The 10,144-nt window shown below is 38.9% G+C and overlaps 1 pseudogene; it reads left to right on the top strand.

Moving 5' to 3' along the window:
- Positions 1-8,478: 8,478 nt before the first annotated feature.
- Positions 8,479-9,437, top strand: LOC119045829 (lymphokine-activated killer T-cell-originated protein kinase-like; annotated as a pseudogene).
- The last annotated feature ends 707 nt before the right edge of the window (positions 9,438-10,144 follow it).

The following is a 10,144-nucleotide window of genomic DNA, read 5'->3' as shown; positions in this document are numbered from 1 at the left end:
AACTGTATTATATATAACTAGTATATGTACATTAACTCATTAATAGAACTTTTATTAAGTCAGAGAGCAATTTTGTTAAGTCTAAGAACTTTTGTTTGGGGGGTCTCGTACACATTTCAGATTTCATTAAGTAATTAGATTGCCCTTTGACATTTGCTTCAAACTTTCTTCCTCATTTCTTTAGATAAGGTTACACTCTCCTCATGGCTTGACAAGAGCAGGCACCAGCCACAAGGAATAAGATCATAAAGAGCCATTGAGAATGGTCTAGAAAGCACGACTTTTCAAAACTCAAGGGGTGGTGGTTCAAAATGTTGGCATAGAAACATTCTGAACTCACCTCCTCCCTCAGACACATTGAATCTACAGCTACATGTGAAACAATTCCCTCTGAAAAAGACTAAAAACTAGCTGAACAGCTCCTTCACAACAAACAATAAAAGGGCCACATTGAGATGGACAGGAGAGGCCAAAACATGTTCTTGCAAAAACCCTGCCTCCTGCAGTGGCAACCCACGATTGGGAGAATTCTCGCAACTCCAGAGCTTCTCTTTGAGGAATGAGGGGTTTGTGCCACATCAGGACTCCACGGCACCTGTACCGGAGAGATGAGCCCCCAAAGCATGTCTTTGAAAACCACTGGGTCATATCTAGGAGACCCAAAGGCTTGAACACTGAGGCTGCCCTCTGAAAGCTCCTACAAACACACCCACTCTCCCAGGGGCCCAGCCCACAAGCAGCCGTTGGAAAGGCACTTAGACCATATAGAAGAAGATTCAGTTACTAATCTTGAAGCATCTGCCATCAGGGCAGAGACCTGTTGGGACTCTCTAGGGATGGAAGCGTTGCTAGGCACCATTTTTGAGCTCTTCCTCTACATCGGCATTGGTGGGCACACACAGTCCCTGTGCTCTCCTGCTGCCTTGCCAAAGCCAGTGGGTGTGCCTGGGCCCTGCACACTCCCACTGCTTTGCTAAGCTCTCTTGCTCCCTCACGAAAGCTGGTGGGACCATACAGTCCACACAGGATGCTTCTTGATCACCTGGTTTTGGTGGCAAGGGGGCGGAGTCCTGCATATCTGGATGCCACAGAAGTGAAACGATCAGAAAGACAGTTCTTAGCAGGCTACCAACCCCAGGGCACAGCAAGACAGATGACTGAAACATACCACTGTCATTCTGTGAAAAAGGTTTATTTACCTGTCCTGGAGCTTCAGCCTGAGGGAGAGGCTTTAGGTTTGCTACACACATAGAGGTTACAGAGGTGCCCTGAGGTCAAGCATGTCAGCGGATGCCACCTTTGTACTCCCCTCAGCCTTGCTATAGTCTGCAGGTGCCTCCCAGGGGAGCCCCATTTTTTGTAATTGTTGCCCAGTGGATGTTTCCAGATCACCTGGTCTGGAGGCCAGCAGGGATTATGATTGTGGACACATAGAACTGTATATGTTTGCATATTTTGAAAGCTGCTGCCTGAAGGTCTGGCTTCTCATGAGCCTGAAACTGGATGCTGACTGAACTACCTCTCAGTGGAAAACTGACAGGTCTCGGCACACCCTCAACAACTGGGAGCCATTAAGAATAAATATGGCTGCTTAGACAATCACAAAAGTTTGAGAGATAACACAAAGCAAGGGCAATGTTGAACAATAAGGTTTATTACTTAGCCAAGGCCACTCTTTCAAGACTGGGAGAGGTAGCTGTTTTACCTAATACACAGAAACAAAGAAACACAGAGTAAAATAAAATGAAGAAACAAATGCATATGCTTCAAACAAAAGAACAAGACAAAACCTCAGGAAGAAAACCTTAATGAGATGAAAATAAGAAATATACTTGATAAACAGTTCAAAGTAATGGTCATAGAGATGCTCTCCAAACACTGAAGGGAGATGAATGAATGCAGTGAGAACTTCAGAGAGGTAGAAAATGTAAGAAAGTATCAAACAGAAGATACAGATCTGACAATACAATAACTGAACTAAAGAAATACACTAGCAGACTAGATGAAGTAGGAGAAAGGATTATTGATTTGGAAGACAGGGCAGTGGAACCCACCCTAAAAGAACAGAAGTGAGATCAGGAACAATAAAAGTGGCAACAGTGTTCAACATAGTATTGAAATTGCCAGAGCAATTAGGCAATAACAAAAAAGGCATCTGAATTGGAAAGGAAGAAGTAAAAATGTAACTCTTTGTGAATAACATAAGCTTATATATAGAAATCCTAAAGACTCCACCCAAAAAGTGTTAGAAATAATAAATAAATCAGTAAATTTGTAAGGGTCCAAAATCACTATACAAAAATCCATTGTGTTTCTATATACTAACAGTGAACTATTAGAGAGAGAAGTTAAGAAAACAATCTATTTACGTTGTGTCAAGAAGAATAAAATACCTAGTCATACATGTCACCAAAGAAGTGAAGTGAAATCCTGTACATTGCAAGTGACAGGACACTGCTGAGGAAAGAGATTGAACAAAATACAAATCAACGGAAAGATATCCCACACTCATGGCCTAGAAGACTTGTTATAGTTAAAATGTCCATACTATGCAAAGCAATCTACAGATTCAATATAATCTCTATCAAAATTCCAATGTCATTTCTACAGAAATAGAATAAATAATCTTAAAATTTATATGGAACCACAAAAGACCCTGAATAGGCAAAGCAATGTTGGAGGCTCCTTGATTTCATATATATTACAAAGTCATAGTAATTAAAACACTATAGCCTTGTCACAGAAAACAGACACATAGATCAGTGGAAGAGAATAGACAGTCCAGAAATAAACCCATGCATATATGATCAATTAATTTATGGCAAAAGGGGGTCAGAATATACATCAGGAAAGGGACATTCCCTTCCATAAATGTGGTGGGAAAACTGCACATCCATATGCAAAAGAATAAAACTGGACTATCTTACACCACACACAAAACCAAACACAGAATGGATTAAAGACTTTAATGAAGACCCAAAACAATGAAACGGTTGCAAGCTAACATTGGCAGGAAGCTCCTTGACATCAATCTTGGTGATAATTTTTTGGCTTTGACTCCAAAAGCACAGGCAACAGAAGCAAGAATAACCAAGTGGGAACACATCAAACTCAAAAGCTTCTGCTCAGCAAAAAAAAACCCATCAATAAAATAAAAAGGCAACCTACAAATGAGGAAAAATATTTGAAAATCATGTATCTGATAAGGGGGTAATATTCAAAATATATAAAGTCATATGACTCAATAGTACAAATACAAACAATCTAAAATGAATATAGGATCTAAATAGACCTTTTTCTAACAGGCACATGAAAAGATGCTCAACATCACTAACCAACAGGGAAATGCAAATCAAAACCACATTGAGATACCGCCCCATACCTGTTAGAATGGCTCTTATCAAAAAGACCAGAAATCACAATTGCTGGCGAGAATGTGGGGAAAAAGCAATGCTGTGCACTGTTTGGTGGGAATGTGAATTGGTGCAGACACTATGGAAAATAGTATGGAGGTTCCTCAAAAAATTTAAAGTAGAACTGCTATGTAATCCAGCAAGTCCACTTCTGGGGTTTATTCAAAGAACACAAACACACTAGTTCTAAAACATATGCAGGGTGGGGCAAAAGTAGGTTTACAGTTATTCATAGGAAAAATACAATAATTGATAAATAACAATACAAGAATAAACTGTCATTTGCATACCCACAAAGGTAAACCTATTTTTCCTCCAACCTCTATATGGCCCTATGTTCACTGAAGTATTATTTATAAGAGTCAAGATACGAACACAACTGAAGTTTCCATCTGTGGATGAACGTATAAAGCAGATGTGGTATGTACCACTCAGCCATCATATAGAATGAAATCTTGCTATTTGTGATAACATGCATGAACCTTGAGGGTATTATGGTAAGTGAAATAAGTCAGACAGAGAAACACAAAAACCATACGATTTGACTTACAAATGGAATCTGAAAAATAAAACAAATGAAAAAAATGAAACAAAATTCGTAGACACAGAGAACAGAGCGGCGGTTGCCTAATGGGAGGTGGTTTAGGGCAGGGGATAAATGGGTGGACTGGCCAAGACATACAGACTTCCGGCTACACAGTAAATGTCATGGGAAGTAATGTATACCATGCCACTAGAGACAATAATATCAGAGTGCATTTACTAGTTATCAAAAAATAAATCTTAAAAGTTCTCATGAGGAAAAAAAGTTTTTGTCATTTTGTATGGTGATGTGCAGTAACTAGAGTTACTGTGGTGATCATTTTGCAGTTTACATATATCCAATCACTATGGGGTATGTCTGAAACTAATAAAATTTTACGTGTCAATTATACCTCAATAAAAAAATACTTAAAATTAGGGTTAATGATTTGGTTTGAAAAAATTGTTCAGACTTCCTCTTTACATTTGTTGGACTATCATTTTTTTCAAAAGTTAGTAAATTAAGAAATCTTCCCAATACATTCTGTTAATTTTTCTTGACTTCTGAAAGAGATGGTCTGTTTTTGACAGTTGATTTTGATACCTTTTGTGAACAGCTGGACGAAAGGTTGACTATAGGCTTATTTTAATCTGATAATATGTGTTCCATTTTCACAGAAAAACCATTAGAAAAACAAGAGGCTGCATCAAGCACCATATTATAAAATGGTATCTATGGCAACATAAATGAAATTGCTTTCATCAAAATCATAAGGTTGGAAAGCACCTAGAAATATTACTTCACACAGGAATGCCTGTGAATAAATAGAGACTTATTTGGCATTAAAATATTTATTGAAGCCCTACTATGGGTCAGATATCATGCTATGTACTAGGAATGACTAAGTCATTAGCCATGTTATTTAGAAGCCAACAGCTAATAAGGCCTCAGAAGTAACAGACAACCTATAATTCATTGTGGTAATAACGGCATTTTTAAGGTGATGTGAGAAAAGTGCCGAAATTGTCCTTCATTTCATGGTCTCTCAAACATGTTCCTGCAATCTCCCTCATCAACCTGGCACAATAGATAAAAACCTTTATTTGGACTAATTGCTGCTTAGGGCCTTGTGCAATCCCTTCCGTTCACTTATGTTTAACCTTGTTCTCAGAGAAAAAAATACAATATCTGATTACCACTTCTTTATAAAATCGTTCATATGTTTTAAAATCTGAAAATTATTATACTAAAACAAGAATATTTTAATTGTTGAATTTACTTGTACACCATCTCTTTCCAACAAAATATTCAAGACATAATGAAGATATAATTATAAAGCAAACAAAACAGAAATGGAAAAATAGACCCAAGTTATAAATAATCAGGTAAGTTAAACTATAACAGTTATTTTTACTAGTAGCTGGAGACCTTATTTATATATGCATTTGAGCTTCCTGGCAGCCAGAGCAAAAAGTGAAAAACCTGACAAGTTAGTTACGTTTTAAATATGAAAGGAATGAATGCGCCAGTTTCTCAGGGGAGAGTAAGTTACATTTTACATTAAACTACAAAGTAACTTCTACATGGTGGGGGGAGATGCAATTATACAATGACTATCTAAATGTTAAAGCATAATTCATATGGCCAATTATTAAATCAAGGCCATGCTGTAGTGGAGTCTTTGGTTCTGCATCAGAGCAAAATAAAATAAACCCATCACATTTGAAAATTAGAAAAAAAATCAAGTCCAATGAAAGCCAAAAGCAAACATTAAAGCACAACTTAGCGGAGGCAGTTCCAGAAGGAGACAGATTGTTATGACATAAACTTGTGGCCCAGCATGTGCGTACACGGACAGGTGAATGGCTTTCCATTTTCCTTCACGCCACACTGGTATCAGAACCAGTGCATTGCAATGTCATCGCTGACAATGCAAGGTTAAGTCTCAGGAAAAATCCTTGGAGAGCTGGTTTTCTATAATGCTAATTGATGGTGGATGGATGGTCTACAAAGTTTGAAATTTAAATCAACCAGTGGTAGGACTGTGAGTTCGCCATGAAAGATGGGAAACACATGCCAGCATGGCTCCCTGCTTCCACAGGATGTGGGGGACAGTCCATCTTCGCACAGATAGGAGCTAAAGGAATCAGGAATGTCCTCAGACTCAGCCCTGGGCTGACTGTAAGATATGAATATATATCCCCAAAAGTACCATCGAGCTGAGAAAAAACAACTTTATGGAGGAGTTATTTTTAAGACATGCAATAACCAAGTATTTTAATTAAATCATGCAATTAAAAGGACAATTCTGCCAAAGCAGCACTGATGATTCTACCCAGGACAAAAAGAAAGCAACCCAAATGTAAAATAGAGTTGCTCAGAGTTCATTTATTTTTTTTCCTAATTAAAATTTTCAATAGGGAAGAGCCGTGTCATGGTTCCAGAATATTCTTCCCCAGTGGTTTCTGTTCTGAGACAATGCAGTATCAAATTGTTCCTACCTTTCCTTACAATTTGGATCTCTTTCAATGATTGTTTAATTCTCTTAACCATATATCTGCGACAGAGGTTCTTGGAAAAATGCAAATTACAGTTTGCCAAAAAAGCAAAGGCGAGCTGAGTCTGCCAGTGGACGCCAGTCTGGGCTGCCACGGTGTTCACCGAGGCTGCCTACAAGCCTGATCGCCTCTCCTCCTGCATTTACTTCATTTTTCTTATTCGGAACCCACTCTGCAATCAGAAAGCAAGTGAGGACTTGAGGCTCTGAAATTTATTTTACATCAATCTATTTATAATTTCAAAGGTGGAAAAGGAGAGCCCTTCCTTTTTTATCTTGATATGGGTAATTGGAGCTCTGTGTGACTGTTTACTTCCATCTTCCATGGAAGCAGTGAGATTAAAGAAAAGTGAGAAATAGCTTAGTCTTTGATCATTCTGACTTTGTGGAATTGGGTGGCCAGGATGAAAGTCAACAGTTTATCACATTAGTGCATTCCAACTTAAACTTTTTAAAAGAGGGAAATAGAAAGAATTTGCTCAACAGATAGAATGTTAGAAGAACAGTGACAATGAAGTTGACCTCTCTGTTACCACAAAGGGGCTTTACTAAGTGCCTTATGATACATTTCAAGATTGAGGGAAATAACTGATACACAGCAAAACTTTCTGTTTTTTTGACCTACTGGCACACCTAGAGAAGGGTCAAAATCTTTTAAAAAAATACTTAACTTATTTTTACAGAGAGGGGAAGGGAGGGAGAGAGGAAGAGAAACATCAATGTGTGGTTGCCTCTCATGTGCCCCCTACTGGGGACCTGGCCCGCAACCCAGGCATGTGCCCTGACTGGGGATTGAACTGGTGACCCTTTGGTTCACAGGCCAGAACTCAGTGCACTGAGCCACACCAGCCAGGGCAAGATGAGTCAAAATCTTAAACTATTAATGGAATTGGGTGCCTGCTATATGAGGGAATTATCAACACAGGGTTTGTTTATTAAATGCTCTGCTTATGTTATGTAAAGCACAAGGAAGGAGCAGGCAACTCCTACTATGGTTTTTTACATAATGGTGAATCAACAGAAAGAACTGTATTTTGACTTATGAACAAAGGCAACATGTTCTAGAGTGTGTGTTTCTTCATCTAAAACATCAAATTCGACCAGAGTTATTTGAAGAAGACATACATTCATTAGGATCACTGTAAAGTTTTAGTTTATTCCATGATAATAAAGCTAAAAACTGAGTCAGACTAGTGTTAAACACAGAGAAACAGATTTATGTTTCAGGAGCCATTAGAAATATTTCTAAGCAGTTAGGGACAGAACTCTAGAATATAAGAAGAACTCAGGGGACTGGGGCTTCAGCAGCAAAAAGTGCATAATATGCTTACTGAGGCTCATTCTCCTACTGAAATGTCTGGTGGCAGAGAACCCTCAAAATTCCCTGCTTTTAGAAAATCTCATTTGAAAAATGGGCTGGTTTGGAAGTAAGAAATGACTATTCTTTGTATTTGCAAGTCTGTTTGCTTCAACAAACCACCAGCTCCTTGAAACTAGGGGCCATCCCTTATTTATTTCTGAGTCTCTAGTCCTCAGTCCAGTGCTGTGCTCATACTAGCTTCCCAATAAGCATGTTGTGATTGCTTGTAGAGGGAAATAGAAAGTTGGCACGTTTTAACTTGAGAGAGCTTAAGTTTTATTGTCAGAAATGTGCGTAGAACCTCTGTTATCTTTACTTGAAGCTAATGCTATGTCATGATATGGGGGAGTTCAATATTACAATAACCAGAAGCCCATCAGAGAAATGAGAGCCACTGACCACCCTGTAGCCTGCAGGGGCTGCATGCAAGCTTTTGGAAGTCCAGAGGACAACCACTGTTGAGGGTGGGAGAGTTGGCTGGTGGTCGCTGCGGTAGCCGCAGGGTCCTGTTGGAGCCACTTGAGCCCAGTCTTTAAGACACCATTAGCTTGAACCTCTTGTCACCTGCCTTTTCCTCTGTGTGACTGTCATGCTATGCGGCTCAGGGTCTAGAGTGATTGCTGTGATGAAAGAAATGAATAATTTCAAGACACCCAGCAAATTATCTGAATAAAGAAAATCTGCACTATGTTCAACTTCATGTATAAATATTCCCGCCTCTCCGTTTCCACAGAAGCTTGGCTTTGGCACAAGGGTAAATATCTACCTTCTGAAAAGATCTCCAAGAGGCTTGTCTAATTCTCCTTGGGCTGTGAAAAAGGTAAATTTTAGGTGTGATGGTCATTATCAAACTATGAATCAAAAGAAGCTGACTGATGACGGTAAGATGAACAGCCTTCGTCACCAAACAGTACTGACTATCTGCTCTCACTGAGGCCAGTGCTGGCGGTCTCTGTCTTGCTATGGAAAACTGGGGTGAAAAGTCCCTAAATGACTTCATAGAAGAACGAAACAAAGACAGCCCAGGTCCTTCTCCAGCAGCTATAATTTGTTTTAAAAGTTGCTTTGAACATGGCAAGAGGGTTAAAGTATCTGCAACAAGGTAAGAAATTGCTTCACTGAGACATAAAGCCTTCAGATGTTGTAATTAAAGATGCTTTTGAAACAATTAAAATCCGTGGTGTAGGAGTCTCTCTACCATTGGATGAAATACGCCTGTAACTGACCCCGAGTCCTGTCATATTGGCACTGAGCTTTGGGAACCCAAGGAAGCTTGGGAGAGCGGTGTTGCTGGCAGGGCAGATGCTGTTGACCTTGGCCTTACTCTATGGGAAGTAATGACTTTGTCTATTCCACACATTGCTCTTTCAGATGGTGATGACAAAGATAAAATTTTTGATGAAAGTGACTTTGATGATGCAGCATATTATGCAGCTTTGGGAACTAGGCTATCTATTAATGTACTTATTAATGGAAAAACTTAATGAAATGTACCGGAAAGTAATCAAACTCTTCTCTGTATGCACTAATGAAGATCTTAAAGATTGTCCTTGCGCTGCACACATTGTTGAAGCTTCAAAATAGGGGTCCAGTGATCTCTTCATCTTCATAACTGCCCAAGCTTCAAGTATGGCTCATGTATATAACTGTTCTGTTCACTGTGATACATTTATAAAGTTACTATGACAATCCATGATTATTAGACTCTCTGAAAGTGGCCTACTTTAGGACCATGGCACCTTGTTCAAATTTGGACAACTATTTGTACTACAAAGACTGTTTGTCTATTTTCATGCATACTTATGATGATCAGTAGTGGTTTCCCTATAAATTTTGAGAAACTACTTTAAGTTTGAGGAATAATTATTTGGCCCTGGCCAGGTGGCTCAGTTGGTTGGAATGTCATCCCACACATCAAAAGGTTATATGTTAAATCCCTGGTCAGGGTGTGTACAGGAGGCAGTCAATCAGTTTTTCTCTTATGTTGATGTTTCTCTCTTTCTCTTTTACTCTCTTTAAAATCAATAAACATATCCTTGGGTGGGGATTAAAAAAATTTTTTTTATTATTTTAAAAATTTTTTATTTGATTTTATTGATTATGCCATTACAGTTGTTCTATTCCCTCCTTCATTCCCCTCCACCCTGCACCTCCTGCCCCCACCATTCCCCCCCTTTAATTTATGACCATGTGTCTCAAGTTCTTTAGATTCTATATTTCCCATACTATTCTTGCCCTCCCCCCATCTATTTTCTATCTACCGTCTATGTTACTTATTTTCTGTACCTTCT

The sequence above is a fragment of the Artibeus jamaicensis genome, unplaced genomic scaffold, assembly GCF_021234435.1.
Source record: "Artibeus jamaicensis isolate MK-2021 breed Jamaican fruit bat unplaced genomic scaffold, CSHL_Jam_final contig_391, whole genome shotgun sequence".
In the NCBI taxonomy this organism is placed as follows: domain Eukaryota; kingdom Metazoa; phylum Chordata; class Mammalia; order Chiroptera; family Phyllostomidae; genus Artibeus; species Artibeus jamaicensis.
This window is presented reverse-complemented; position numbering and strand designations above follow the sequence as displayed.